We start from the raw sequence: 16747 nt of genomic DNA on the forward strand, positions 1-16747 counted from the left end.
TCCATTTCCCCTCTGTAGAAATTGTTATCTTCCTTTAAGGTTCAGTTGAGATATGTTCTCTGTAAAATATTCCCAGATCTCCCAGGCAAAATCATTCTCTTCTATTTTTTAAATGTCTTTTGTCTGGATCCATCCTTTACATTTTTACATGCTAATTCATATTATAAAATATTTGTGCGCATGCATTAACCCTAACATTCTCTACCTCTCTAACAAACTTTAAGTTCATTGAGGGCAGGGATGATATAATTTTTATATTTGTATTTCATAGTTTCTCATCTTTATTCTCTTGTCAATTCACTTTCCAACTCCAAAAAGGAAAGCTTTCAAACCTCTTTAAAACCAAACCCTATGACCTATTTTTTCACCAGATTATCATTATTTTACTGAAAATATGAATATCTGGGGCAGTTAGGTGGCACAGTGATTAGCGCAATGGCCCTGGAGTCAGGAGGACCTGAGTTCAAATCTGGCCTCAGACACTTGACACACTTACTAGATGTGTGACTTTGGGCAAGTCACTTAATCCCAATTATCCTGCCTTCTACCCTCCAAAAACAAACAAAAAAAAGGATGAATATCATTTGAGTCTGATTCAAAGGAAAGACAACTGGATTCAGAATAGTAGGACCTCGGTTCAAATCTAAGCTCTAGCATATGCTCCCTTTTTGATGCTGGGGAAATTCTCTAACCTCTGTGAAACTCCTATATGAAGAATTCTGATTTACTTCCTATGATCTAGACTAGAGTCTAGCCAAATAGTCTATAGGATTAAGGTGACTTCCTATGAAAGTAATCCATTTCCATTAATTGGAATTTTTTATGTGGACACTAGATGCTGTCTTGTTATACAGTCAAATCATACTTACAATTTTGGACCTGATGATATCAGAGTTTCTTATAACTCTTTAAATTTATAATAAGCTGATATCAAACACTCTTCGCAGTGGAGGAGGCCTGGTGGTGGGAGAAGCACACAGAGATTGGGTTGGCTGGGCCTAGGGGAATATGCTTGTAGCTTGAGCAAAGCAAGATACACAGAACTGAAGGACATGAAGAGTCAGACATGACTGAAAGATTGAACAGCAACAAGATGCCCCCAATAGAATTATATATAAAGCTCTGTACCAGGAGCTTAAGATGCTAATAGAATAATCCTTACAATGTAGATGCATATATACCACTGGGAGATATCACATACAAAGAAATAAGTGAAAACAAGGTAATTTGAACAGGAAGAAAGTAGTACCACTTGAGAACACCAGCAAAAAAATCAACTCAAGGAAGGCTTGCAAACACTTAAGGACAAAAACAGCAACTAAACATGTTCTCTTCATGGTCACTTGTGTTTCTGCCATGCTTCAGGAGCCATTAGACTGGAAAAGTTCTGGAACCTGAGACTCAGAGGGGATGTCACTTTCCCAGATGCATATAGCTACTCTTTCTAGGAATATTTTCTCTTTGGAAGCATATCTCTTTGGAATTGTCTACTGATCTGACAACCACTTGACTTATACTCCTACTGATGAACAGTTTGCTGTGGAAAAGGCAACTGAGATGAACTCTGTCTGTAGTAGCTCCTGTTCATCTGCAGATGAAGCACAAGACAAAAGTCTTCATTTGGAGATGATAGCTTCCTGGCTTGCATTTTATTTCTTCAACCCATTCAAGAGAAAACCAACATAGCAGGAAATGAAAAGTGACAGTGCTGGAGTCGAGTCACAATCCTCTTCTTGAATGGTAACCTTCTGCTGGGGTTGAAGACTATGGAGATTCCAATATGAGCAGAGAAGGCTATTGGATTCCTACTTCCTGTAAATGTATTTGCAAGAATTATAATGATTTACACATAGCTGGGATCCCAGTCATGACCTTAAACTTAACTGAAACAGATTCTACTTGGAGAGCAGCTTTGAATTTGGACCACTATTGAAATCTTCAGAAATCCCTTAGCCTATGGAGGAATCTATTTCAACTCAGTTGAATAATTTGCATTGTAAAACCCTTCGAAGACACTCATCTTATTGGAGAACAACCAGCATCAAGGTCAAAAGTACTATGCCACTTCAGAAGACTTATTGTGCTTCCTTCATAAACATATCTTACATAAATTTAAAACTGTGCCATGTTGGAAATATCAGTTGTTTCATCTAACCGAATTATGAACTTTGGGCTACCCTTAAGCCTGGGGATAGCTTTTGGAATTGGTCATTACAAATTTTAAAAATTCTTTTGAAAACAGTATCATTCAATAAAGGAATTTTACAACTTCCATCCCCATATATTTTCCCATGAACTATTTCTGACATTTTAATAACACCAAGTAACACAAAATCTTCTCCTATCATGAAGGGCTTTTTTAGTTTTTGCAATTAAATAAGAAGTTTTATAAGCCACACATAAATACTTTTCATTGAAAGTAACAAATTTCTCAAAACATTGTTTTTCATTATTTGAAGATTTTAAGTCATTCGAAGTATTCCTTTGGTTTATTGCAGTACACTACATTCTTGATATTAAGATACCATTTTAGTTTGGCTGGTTTTATTCTCTCTGTAGCTAAAACTTCATTATAATTTAAGCAAAGTTTTTTTTTCCCACACCATCATCATCGTTAGAAGTAAGTCCACATTGCAAAACTGATTCATCATATTTTCTTTTTCATGTTAATTTAGGTGTGCTACAATCTGGTATCAAAGACTTTGCTGCATTGTCATGTGTAGCTTTACCTCTTGTGTCTAAATTTAGTCATTTATCCATAACAAAAAATTTTTGTCCTAAAATATAAATATTGCTAATAATTTTAATTAAATTCTAGCCTTAGGGTACTAAATAACATGTGTGCTTAATTTTTTTAAAGAAAAATGTTCACACTTACATATACATATAGTTGTGATGATGGAGAAATATTATTAAAGGGCTTTTGTCTTGCTGCAAATAAACACATGTTTTTGTAAAAGGAGGAGATGGCAGCAGTTTTTAAAATTAAACATGCTAATCCAATCCAATCCAAAGATATACTACTATGATACATACATGCTGAAGAATGACAGTGGGAAAATATTAAAAGTATTTGCCATAATTAAAATATTATGTTTCTGTAAGAGCAGAAAACTTTGTATGTACGCTGCAGGAAAAACACTGCAATTCATAACACACAGTAGTCTCTAATCTGAGCCAAGGTGTTTCTGGAAGCATCTGTTGGGATTACGTGGTGTGATGGCATGAGCAATGCAAAGTGGGCATGTGTTCAGAACCAAGGTTGCAGTGAAGTCTCGTGATGCAACACGGGAAAGTGCTGCGAGAAACACCTCGGATTCATTACACATTTGATTTTGAATTAATTTTTTTGTTGTTGTACATTCAAAATTTTTTATACATGCCAAATTTTTTCATGACCTCTGCATTCAGTTATGTGATGACCTACAGATTAAGAAATGCTTATCTAGTCTATTGCTCTTATTTCACAGATGAAGTAACTAAGGCCTGGAGAGGTTCAAGTCTTGCCTAAGGTCATACAGGTGACAGAATTCACACTCAATGACAGATTGAATTTAAGCCCAGGCCCTTTGTCTCCAGATCCCACAGATTTCCCATGTACCACAATGCCTTGGGAATATTATGCTTTTATTAAAGAATTTAATAGGTTCTATTTCTCATTTTTGTTCCTGTGAAAACCTCCAACACACACACACACACACACACACACACACACACACACACACATGCACATATATACACATTGGTTGTTGTCAAAGAGGACCAAAATGACATCACTATGCTACAGTCAAGTTTCACTGTATTGACTGTAACTGATCAGACAAATATGAGCTCAGAACGTTCTACAAGAGATTGGGCAAAAATAGTTTGTATGAACATTTGGAGTGGATTCTCTAAATTTGTGCATCTTAGGCTTCTTCTGAGCTATAGCACCTTCTCTGATGTGCTCATGCCATGCTGAGCAGCCCTGTAGCAGCATTTTAATGTCACACAATCAATTCCAAAGTTCTTAAGAGAAACCCTGAGAGTGTCCTTGTATCACTTCTTCTGACCACCATGTGAACACTTGCCCTGTGTGAGTTCTCCATAAAATAGTCTTTTTGGCAAGTGTGTGTTTTGCATTCTAACAAAGTGGCCAGCCCTTCAGAATTGCACTCTCTGAAGCAGTGTTTGAATGCTTGGCAGTTTAGTTTGAGAAAGACCCTCGGTGTCTGGTACCTTATCCTGCCAGATGATCTTCAGAATCTTCCTAAGACAATTCAAATGGAAGCAATGCAGTTTCTTGGCACGGTGCTGGCAGACTGTCCAGGTTTCACAGGCATACAACAATGAGGTCAGCACAGCAGCTCTGTAGACCTTCAGTTTGGTAGTCAATCTAATACCTCTTCTCAACCATATTTTCCTTCAGAGCCTCTCAAACACTGAGCTAGCTCTGGCAATGCATGTATCAACCTCATCAATGTGTACATCCCTGGAAAGTACAATACCAAGATACGTGAACTTATCCACAGAATTCAAAACTTCTCTGTTTGTTGTAACTGATGGTTCCACTTAAGGATGGTGTGGTGGCTGAGAGCACCTGTCTTTTCTTGGTATTAATTGTAAAGCCAAAATTAGCACAAATGGCAGAAAATCAATCCATACTTTGTCACATCTCAGCTCCAGAGGCTGCACTGAGTGCACTATACACATACACATACATATACATACACATACATATATATATACAAATACATACATACAAACATACATACATACATACATATTATTTGATTCTCCCAACAACCCTAGGAAGCAGCTTCTATTATTAACCTATTGAACAGACAAGAAAACTGGTGCCAAGAGTGGTTAATTGACTTTCCTAGAGTCACACAGCTAGTAGGTGGCTAGAGGTCAGCTAGAACTTAGGTCTTCCAGTCTCCATACCTAGTAGTCTATCCACTGTCCCTCCTAGGTACCTAATATTCTTATGTAACAGATTTTTTGGTGGGTGGAGGTGTTGCTAGATAAATTATTGAACCTGTTAGTTTCCCCGACATATCTCTAGACCATGTCTAGCTTAATTCTTATGCTTTTTTTATGTGTTATGGATTCTGTTGGAAATCTAGTGAAATCAATGGACCTCTTCTCAAAATAATGTTTTCTATACATAAAATAAATTTCCTAACATTACACAGGAAACCAATGATATTAAAATGCATTTATCAAAATATTTTTAAATCATGGGTTCAAGTTTATCAGTCTCTGGTTTAGACAATCATTTGTAGAGCATCTACTAATTTGTATTGATAGAAGGTAGTTTATTCATCAGATGGTACAAACACTACAAAAAAAAAGCACAGGTCCTGTAACAAAAACACATTTCATACATACACACACATATACTTGTGTGTATGTAATATGTGTGTGTGTGTGTGTGTACATTTACTGACCCACTAAAATGCTAATCCCTCTGCAAAAATCTTTCTCCTATCATTCTATTTGTAAGTGATCTTTCCTTTCTCTGAAATCTAATAGTATTTTGTCTCTTTCTCATTAATTTATCAAACTCATCTTTATATTGTGTTTATTTTAACAAATATCTTAACTTTTCTACTAGATTTTAAGTTTACAGAACATAATAATTTTTCTCCCTTAGTAGCTTTCAAGTAGTAGGTGTTCAATAAATATCTATGAATGAACATATAATTGAAGTCATGAAATTCAAATTTGTATGTTAGGTCACTGAGTGATTCCTCATTTAACTTATGGAGGTACTAAATCAGAATTTTAGGCAAAAAAAAAACACCTCTGGGATGAATTCATCTTCTTCATGATTGATCCTGCTAAAGGAAAAACAAGTTGAATTAATAATAATGAAAATCTTAAAACGTCTTTAAGTATGGCACATTGACCACTTATGTTGCCAGTAATTTCCAGTCATTCTCATCAAAAAAGGTAGTTAATCTTTAGACATGAATAACTTAATCAAGTAGAGCAATATTATGTTTCATTATATGATACTTAAAATCACTTATTTAGAGGAATATGACTATAATTTGGAGCATAGAACACACTTAGAAATTTCTTACCCATGTTATTTCCTTTATAATTCTTAGGAGATATAGCTGGCTAATAAATGGAAGTGATTACATTGGCATTAACACTTAATAAACAATCTAATGTTATTTATTTGACCATCTGCAAATGTATCATAATAGATATATTTTTCAATGATTCAATAAAATTTTGTGTCTAAAAGATCAGAAAATTATGATTTGCTCCATATAAGCCATATAAATATGAGCTAAAATACAGATCCATAAATAATATGAACCAAAGCCATGGTACCTGAGACAAGAAAGGGTGGTTTTATCAATCAAAGTAAATAATTCTTACATATGTCATGAACATTTAGGAATAGTAAAAGGAATTTCCTAATCTACTTCCTGAACTGCAAGAAAGTGAGTTGTGTTTTAGTATTTTGGCAAAATGTCTATGTTGAGAGTGTAGGTTAACACCTTATTTAAAGAAATAGAATCTTCTGACTAAGCATCACTAATTGGTGATGAATTTGTTGTCTGGGATGAGCTGCAAAACAGGCAAAGTAATTCACTTGTGATGTACCGTAAAAGAAATTGAGAGGCCATCTATGTTTTTTTTTTTTTTTTGGTTCATTGGTTTTCATCTATTTCTCCTTGTCTTTGAGATCCTTAGAGATAAATAATGAAAGTGACTTGAAGGACTTTGTACTTCACTATTACCATAAATTTAGGTGAATAGTGAACTCTCACCTGTGACTCCAAGAAGTTGTAGCATGTTCAGTGGCCAATGCTTGTTAGGAATATCACCTAGGCAGCAGACCTACCTACCAAATCTAGAGCTGAATCCTTTTCCATGTTGCAAGAATTAGCTCCACTTGAATTGTTTTTAGGATATAGTATATATTCTATAGATAATATAAAGCTAAGTTTCCAAAAATATGGGTAAATGTACTCCTAGATGACAGATAAGCACTTTAGGTAACAGATTCACATCAGGACAGGGGAGAAAATAAAACCATTTGAGAATATGGGCTAAACCAGGTAGAGGGTGACCAACAGACCTCAAAGCCATTGGTGAGTTAGGGAGATGTCTACCCCAAACATGAGAAGACTTCCCATAGCAGACTGGGCAGATGAGAACAATTTGTTTCAACAGCCATGAAGAGGAATAAATTAGATAATCTGGGGCACTTAGATCTTGGTCAGGCATCAAAAAGGCCAAGGTCATCCACTGCATCCTAGGACATTAACAGTCATCCAGACTTCTGTCTTGCCACTGGACTTTAATGACTGGAAGAGTAAGACTCTACCTCACTTAAATGCAACTCACATGCAAGTCAAGATATCACTCATCACATCATATCACAGGTTCCCTTCCAAAATGAAGGATGAACAACATGTGGACAGTATAGTTTCATTCAGAAGAGAATTACCTATCCAGCATCTCCAAATATACCTCCTTTTGGGGAGTACCATAAGGCTGAAATTTTATATATGCCTCTGAGTAAAAGGTGGGATGAATCAGAATGTTAGGGGCATGTCCTACTAGCAATATCAAGTTCATTCCTTTCTAAGAGATGTCCAAACCACAGGGTGGTCAATTGATTTGGAGCATTCGTAGGGCATTATAAGCCTGGAGAAAGAATAATTTTTAAATTTAACTGAAATAACATTGGTGACTTATGGATTGTGTGAACTTTAATTTTGTGTGTGACATTCTTTTTTTTTAATGAAATAAATTCTCCCCTATGCCTGATATGAATCTGTTACCTAAAGAGCTTGTCTGTCATCTAGGAGTATATTTACCATATTTTTGGAAATGTAGCTTTGTATTAGGTATAGAATATATGCTATGTCCTAAAAAACAATCCAAGTGGAGCTACTGCTTGCAAAGGAACATTTGAACTGCCAGAAAAATCAGTTCTAGATTTGGTAGTCAGGCCTGCTGCCCAGTTGATATTCCTAACACCCGGCTCTGACCATGGACATCCCTTGTTCAAAAAATTTCAGTGGATAGTTATCATCTTAAATTATACAAATTCCTCAAAAATACAAATTGAGTTGCCATTTAATTCTCTATAATATCTGCCTACAGGCTCTCTATCAAAATTGATCCCATATTTCACCCTCTCCTACACTCTAACTCCTTCCAGAGGACTTGCTTTCTGCTTTCCCAAATACAACATTCAGTTGTCCACCTCTGTACCTTTGCATAGGCTTTTCCTCAATATTTCCTATGATTTCCCTACTCATAATTCAAAACTCCTTGCTACCTTCATGGTTCAACTCTAATTCTACTTTTGAGTGTCATATTCTGATTCAAAGTTCATAGCAAAACCACCCTAAAGTCTATGTATTTGTTTTATGGTTGGTCTGTATCTACTTATCTCAGAAATGTTGCATCTCTCTAATATAACAGATGCTTCTTGGGAAGGGACTGTCATATTTTCATATTTGTGTGACACAATGCCACTGTTATATAAATGCTTATTTATTGAGATAAAATATGAACCACCAATCAAACTTCATTTAAAAAATACCTACTGAAATATGATCCAAAAATTACTAAGATTGTCAAAGTACCCCTCCTTTTTATTTATTAGAAAATATCTGCTTTAAATGTAATCAATGGAACACAATATAGAATTACCTTAGAAATTGGGTGTTACTGTAATTACAAATACAAATAGGATATGTGGTGACACATAAAATTCTAAATGCTGCCTAATATTATGCACTTAACTACAACAATGAAAATAAAAACTGAATATATCCTGCAACCTCGCTTAAGTTAATTTTTTCAAGTAGTTTTTTCCTCCTGATTCTCTAAGTATACCATCATATCATCTGTAAAGGGTTGTGATTTTGTTTAATCTTTGCCTATTGTAATTCCTTCAATTTCTTTTTTTAACTCTTTTGTTAATACTAACATTTTTAGTACAATATTGAATAACAGTGGTGATAATGGGCATCCTTGTTTCACCCCTGATCTTATTGGAAACATTTCTAGCTTATCCCATTATATATAATATTCGATAATAGTTTTAGGTAGATGCTACTTATAATTTTAGGGAATATTCCATTTATTTATATGCTCTCTAGCATTTTTTAATAGGAAGGGATGTGTACGTTTTCAAAAACTTTTTTCTGCTTCTACTGAGATAATCATGATTTCTTTTAGGGTTGTTATTCATATGGTCAATTATGTTGATAATTTCCCTAATATTAAACCAACCCTGTATTCCTGGTATAAATCCCACTGGTCATGGTGTATTATCCTGCTGATAAACTGCTGTAATTTTTTTATAATATTTTACTTAATTTTTTCATCAATATTCATTAGGGAAATTGGTCTGTAATTTTCTTTTTCTTTTGTGGCTCCTTTCAGTTTAAGTATCATCACAATGCTTGGGTCATAAAAGAAATTTGGTAGGACTCCTTCACCTATCTTTCCAAATAGTTTACATATCATTGGAATTGCTTGTTCTTCAAATGTTTGGCAGTATTCACTTTAAATCTATCTGGCCCTAGATGTTTTTTCTTGGAGAGTTCATTGATGGCTTGTTAATTTCTTTTTTTTAATGGATTTATTTAATTTATTTCCTCTTTTGTTAATCTAGGCATTTTATATTTTTGTAAATATTCATCCATTTCATTTAGATTGTCAGATTTATTGGCATACAGTTGGGCAAAATAGTTCCTAATTATTTCTTTAATTCTTCACTGGTAATTTGGCTTGTTTCTTTTTTTATCCAGTGAACCAAAGATGTATCTATTTTCTTGGATTTTTCATAAAACCAGCTCTTAGTTTTATCTATTAATTCAATAATTTTCTTAATTTCAATTTTATTAATCTCTCCATTGATTTGCAGAATTTCTAAGTTGTCGCTTAATTGGAAATTTTTAATTTGTTCTTTTTCTAGCTTTTCAATTCATTGATCCCCTCTTCCTCCATTTTATTCATGCAAGTATTTAGAGATATAAAATTCCCCCTAAGATCTGCTTTGGAAGTTTTGGTATGTTGTCTTGTTTTCGTCATTCTCTTTGATGAAATTGTTGATTGTTTCTATGATTTGTTGTTTTATCCTCTCATTCTTTGGATTAGATTATTTAGTTTCCAAAATAATTTTTAGCCTTTCTTTCCATGGCCCTTTTCACACATAATTTTTATTGCATCATGATGTGAAAAGCATGCATTTAATATTTCTCCCTCTCTTCATTTGTTTGTGAGGTTTTTATGCCACAATATAGGTCAATTTTTGTGTGGATGCCATGTACTGCTGGGAAAGATGTATATTCATTTCTATCCCCATTTCAATTTTCTCCATAGGTCTATCACATCTAACTTTTCTAAAATTCTCTTCAGCTCCTTAACTTCTTTCTTGTTTATTTTGTAGTTAGATTTATCTAATTCTGGGAGGGGGAGGTTGAGGACCCTCACTAGTATAGTTTTGCTGTCTATTTTTTTCTGGAACTTACTTAACTTCTCTAAGAATTTGGATGCTCTACCATTTGGTAAATATATGTTTAGTATTGATATTACTTCACTGTCTGTTTTACTGGCTTGTGTTGACACATTCTGTGCTGGGCTGCACATAACTTTTACCAATGTTATACAGACCTTTCCTGAATGATTATCTAAGCTGGAAAATGGTTTGTGGGTTCTGTTGCACCAGAATTTGTTTAGAGGCCTGATCTGATGTTGTTTCCCAGAGAAACTGGGGAAAGCTCAGGCAACTTCCTGGCTTCTCTCTGCCATCTTTGTTCTACCCAGCTCTTTATCTTTTATGGCATATTTGATGTCAAGAAAATCTGGCTATGAAATCTGTCACCCTACTGATTGTTAGTGTTGACTTCATTCCCAGGAAGGAACTCCATACTCCATAGAAGAGGATGACCTTTTCAAATAGAAATGTACTATTTTTTAAAGGTATATAAGTAGCTGCATTCCCTCCTAGAACAAGTTACCAAGGTCCATCATTATTATCACTACTGTTTACTGAGCAGACTTCAAAGAAAACTTCTTATCTGTTCTCATAGAATGTTAAAATTGCATGGCATCTCTCTGATCTTGAGCCTTTAGTTTTTTTGATTATATTTTAATTTAAATTTACCACTTAATGTATAAGTATTTACTTAGTGCTTAATATGAGCCAAGCACCATTCAAAATGCTGGGGTTACAAAAAAATAGGTTAAAGGCTTTTCTTTCTCTCAAAAGTTTTACAATATCATGAGGAACACAAAATATACATATATACATACATACATAATACATACATTCAAATATATACACATATGCATATGACTCTATATGCATATACATGTCTATGTAAGTGTGTGTATATGTAAATATATACACACTAAGTTTATATGAAATGTATTCAGGATAAATATAAGGCAATAAAAGAAGAGGATTCATTTGCAGCTGTGGGACTGAGTAAAGGCCTCCTGGAGAAAGTAGAATTTGATCTGAGTCTTGAAGAAAACCAAGGAAAACAAGTATATGAAAGTGAGGGGAACAGATAGTGCAACAATATGGAGACAGAATATGGCAATCACTTAGTGGTAATTAGTATCTTAGGATAGTGATTCCCAATAAACAATTCATGACATTCCTGTTGGTATTGCTGTTGTTGCTGTTGCTACTTCCTTGTTGTTTTTATTGAATTTAAAAGGGAAATACACTTTCCTTGAGGATGAAACTTCTCTTGCCTTGGAGCTCAGGCATAGGTGGTGAGCTGGCCCCTTTTTTGTGTGTTCTTTGTTTACATGTCTGAAGAAACACAAATTGCTGGATTACTGTCATAGCAGAAAGACTGGAATAATACTGTTGATAAAAGTAGTCATTTTCTTGAAGTATCAACAAAATTACCACCTTCAGTGATTGTAATGAAGTTATGCAAAAATCACTCAAACTGTTATATTGATAAAGTGGTTTCCATGGAATGAAAGCAAGATACTATAAATTTGGGTTTTCAGAATCATAATTTTTTTGAAAAAGAAACATGAATTCCTCTAATGAAACCCATATTTGACCAGGACTCGGGACCACAACTTTCCTAGCAAATGATGATCTAGCTGCTAATGGATGACTACCAATGATATGGAAGCTACTTCAGGCCTGATTGATACAGGACTTGAACTAAATATATATATATATATATATATATATATATATATATATATATATATATATATATATATATATAAACAAAAGATAGAGTGTGCATTTGGAAGACTATTATATGCAGAAGAGCTGTACCAGACCTAAAACTGTATTATAAAGCAGCAATCATCAAAACTACTTGGTAGTGGCTAAGAAGTAAAGTGGTGCATCAGTGGAATAGGTTAAGTACACAAGACAATATTATAGTCAATGACTACAACAAGGTACTATATGATAAACCCAAAGACTCCACCTTCAGGGATAAGAACTCACTGTTTGACAAAAACTGCTGGAAAAACTGGACAATAGTATGGCAGAAATTAAGCACAGACCAACATCTTACACTGTATAGCAAGATAAGGTTGAAAAGGGTACCTAATTTAGACATAACGGATGATAACATAAGCAAAATAGGAGAGCAAGGAATAGTTTACCTGTCAGATTTGTGGAGAAGGGAAGAATTTATGACCAAAAAAAGATAGAGAACATTATAAAAAGCAAAATAGATAATTTTGATTACATTAAATTTTAAAAGTTTTTGTACAAACAAAAACAATACAACCAGGATTAGAAGGAAAGTAGAAGGCTAGGAAAGAATTTTTATAGCCAGTGTTTCTGATAAATGCCTCATTTATCAAATATATAAAACTGAGTTAATTTTTTTTAAGAATACAAGGCATTCTCTAATTGATAAATGGTCAAAAGGAATGAAAAGGAAATTTTTATTTGAAGAAATTAAAGCTACCTATGATCTTATGAAAAATGCTCTAAATCACTATTGATGAAGGAAATGCAAATCAAAGCAACTTTGAGGTATCAACTCACACATATGAGATTGACTAGTATGACACAAAAGAAAAATGGTAAATGTTGGAAAAGATGTGGGAAAAGTGGAATAGTAATACTTTGTTGGTGGAATTTTGAATTCATCCAAACATTATGGTGAGCAATTTGGAGCTATGCCCAATGGACAACCAAACTATGAATATCCTTTGATCCAGCAATACCACTACTAGGTCTATATCCCAAAGAGATCGTAAAAAGGATGAAATAACTAACTCTGATAGACTTGGGTCTTCTCAGCAATGCAAGGTTCTAAGACAACTCTAAAAGACTTATGATGGAAAAAGTGATTCACATCCAGAGAAAGAATTGTAGAGTCTGAATGCAAATTTAAGTGAACTACTTGCACTCTCTTTTTTTCCTTGTTTTTTGTTTCTGTTTTGTTTTTCTTTCTTGTGGTTCATCCTACTGTTTGCAGTTCTTCCTTGCAACTTGACTGTTGTGATAATGTGTTTAGTGTGAAGGTATATGTAAAGCCTATATTGGATTGCATGCCATCTTGGGTGGGGAGGGGGGGAAGGGAAGAAGGGGGAGAAAATTTGAATCTCAAAAATTTGAGAAACTGAATCTTATAAACTAAAAATAAATAAATTAGTTAAATTAAAAAAATTAATAAAAAAGAGAAATGATGAGCAGGCAGATTTCAGAAAAACCTGGAAAAATTCACATGAACTGATGCTGAGTGAGCCAGGAGACCATTGTACACAGCAACATCAACAATTTGCAATGATTGACTATGATAGACTTAGCTCTTCTCAGCAATACAATGATCCAAGACAGTTTCAATAGACTCATGATGGAAAATGCTAACAACACCCAGAGAAAGGAACATGGTGTCTGGATACAGATCAAAGCATACTTTCTCCACTTTACCTTTTATTTTGTTTTTTTTTTCTTGTGGTTTTTCCTTTTTTTTTTCTGATTCTTCTTTCACAATATGACTAATTGGAAATATGTTTAACATGATTATACACATATAACCTCTATCATATTGCTTGCTATTTTGGGGTGGCATGAGGAAGAGGGTGAAAACTTTGGAATGCAAAATTTTATGAAAATGAATGTTGAAAACTATCTTTATATACAACTGGGAAAATAATAAAATGAAAATAAAGTACTATTGCCTTACAAAAATAAATATAGAACTAATCTTGGTATTTGGAAAACTTAGATTCAAGCCCTGCCCCTAGTATATTCTAGCTACATGACTCAGGATAAATCCTTCATCCTTTTAGAGCCTTGAGAAAGTTTTTTTTTTTTTTAAGATTAACATGCTGATCTCCATTCTGTAGACAGAAGCTAGTTGTATAATTATAAACATAAGCCACTGCACTGTGTTCACTACTAATATAGATTTGTGTGAACTGATGCTGAATCTCATATTTTTCTAGCTTGAATGTCCAAGTTCATTTTTTTTGAAAAACTCACCTTGACAAGCAGAAAATATCCTGAAGTTCCAACACCATTTGTTTTCAAAGATATCTTTGATTAAATGACTGAATAAGACAGTGTGTTTAAAGTTTCACAGATGGATCTGCAGTTATTCACTTTTTAATCAGATACCATCAGGTATCTACTTGAAAAAAAAAGCTACATTTAAGTGTATATACATATTATGACTGAAGTACTTGGTTATCAGGACCCTGAGCAAAACTGAAGACTACTGAATGCATTACTCTTCTAAAAGCTATAATTGGAATTTCCCTTTATAGCTCAGAATTGTAAAAATACCTCTTCTGGTATATCTTGCATTAAAGATAAAAATGGGGAGAGGGATGCTCTTCCAGGACATCTATGCCAAGTTTTCTTCTTCCAACCTGACAAGTCTGAATTGATACCTTAATAACTCAATTAAAACTTTTTTGGGGTGCTATACTTCTGTTATTGACTGAGTATGATATAAATGATTCCTATTAAAGTGAAATGACTTTGTAGTAGATGGACCCTTGGTACTGAGGGAATAATTTCCTTGTGTTTTTAAGTGTGTTCCAATGAAAGAGTAACTCCATTTAGCATAAACATTAGATAAATGTACATAAGTTCACAAGTTAAAATTATAAACCATATGGCAAATACCTTTGCCTCCATATTATAGAAAATGTCTAATTATCATCATTATTATTTTAATCTGGAGTCAGCTTTCTCCATAGCTATCTCCAATATATATAGTAACCCTATCTTACCTTATAAATATCCTCTGGCATTTTCAGGTAACAGATCTTTAGGTAGAAAAATATGGATATATAGATATAGATAGAAAGATATGTGTGCATCTTTAATTTATACATAGCATGAATTTCTACTTGGATTCTTCTCTCTTCCAAGACAGTCATCCATATGGCAAAATCTGTCTTTTTAAGACAAAAAGGAAAATTACTAAAATCAGGAAAACTAATCAATACATCTTAAAGAAATTTGAAAATATATGCACTGCACTGAAGTACCTCCCTCCTCTGGAAAGTAAGGTAGAGAGGTGTCTTCACATATATTTTCTTTGGGGCCATATTTGTTCTTGGTAATTTTGCAACATATACTTTTGATGGTTTTGTGATGGTTCTTTCCATTGATGTCATTGTAGTCACTTTTTGTATTTGTAATATTCTAATCATATACCAAAATTTGTTTAGTCACTACAAAGCATTGGGCACCTGCTTTTTTTCTCTCCCTAATTCTTTGCTACTACAAAATCTGCTACTATAAATAGTTTGGTTTACATAGGGATTTTATTTTTGTTAACTACCTCCTTGGAGTATAAAGCTAGTAGTAAAGTGCCTGGATGAAAGAGTATAGATATTTTAGACATTTTATGTGCCTAATTTCAAATTGTTTTTAAAAATAATTTTTATTGATTCTTAACTTCAACAACACTCTGGTGTGCTTATTTCCCTACAACTCCCCCAACATTGACTATTGCCATTTTTATGCTGATTTGCTGAAAGCTCAGGTTTAATTTGATTTTCATTTACCTTATTAGTCATTTAGAGTATTCATTCATATGTTTTTAATAGTTTGATATAGTTTTTCTGTTTTGTTTTAGAATGGTTCATAACTTCTTAACATTTATCTTTTGGGGGAAGAATTTTGGCACTATGAATGGGATACTCAAGTCTCAGTGCAGTTTTAAGCTTCATTAGATTTTTGGAGCACCCTGTATATATATACATATTTACAATAACACACACATACACATACACAGACTCATATATATACATACATATATACATATGCATATGCACAAATATGTGTTAGTTATTTATATAATTTGGATACTAAACTTTTACATAAGAAATTTGACACAAAGAATCATTTTTTTAAATCCAAAATCTTTCAGGTTCATATAGTCAAAGAAATATATTTTATTCAATGGTATGCTAGAACAAGTTCAAATGAGCCCAGAAAATCTAATTGTTAAAATTTCAATCTAAATATTTACACTTCAGAAATCAGTAAACACCCTGGATCACATCTTCCTTTATAGTTATTATTATTATTGTCAAAATTTAAGAAAGTGATAGAGAAAATGTTAATAATGCAGGTAAAACCTATAACTGTGTCATATGTACATTTTCTAGGGGAGTCAGTTGTTAAATATTTAGCCGCACACCTCTTCCATTATTCTTTGTTTAAGAATACATGTTCTTTGGGCAGCTAGGTGGCACAGTGAGTAGAGCAGTGGCCCTGGAGTCAGGAGGACCTGAGTTCAAATCCAACTTC

General features: G+C 33.6%; 1 pseudogene; it reads left to right on the forward strand.

Annotated features, from left to right (window-relative positions):
- The first annotated feature begins 1410 nt into the window (after positions 1 to 1410).
- LOC118847168 lies at positions 1411 to 2154 on the forward strand (annotated as a pseudogene).
- Positions 2155 to 16747: the final 14593 nt, after the last annotated feature.

This window comes from Trichosurus vulpecula, chromosome 4, assembly GCF_011100635.1.
Source record: "Trichosurus vulpecula isolate mTriVul1 chromosome 4, mTriVul1.pri, whole genome shotgun sequence".
NCBI lineage: Eukaryota > Metazoa > Chordata > Mammalia > Diprotodontia > Phalangeridae > Trichosurus > Trichosurus vulpecula.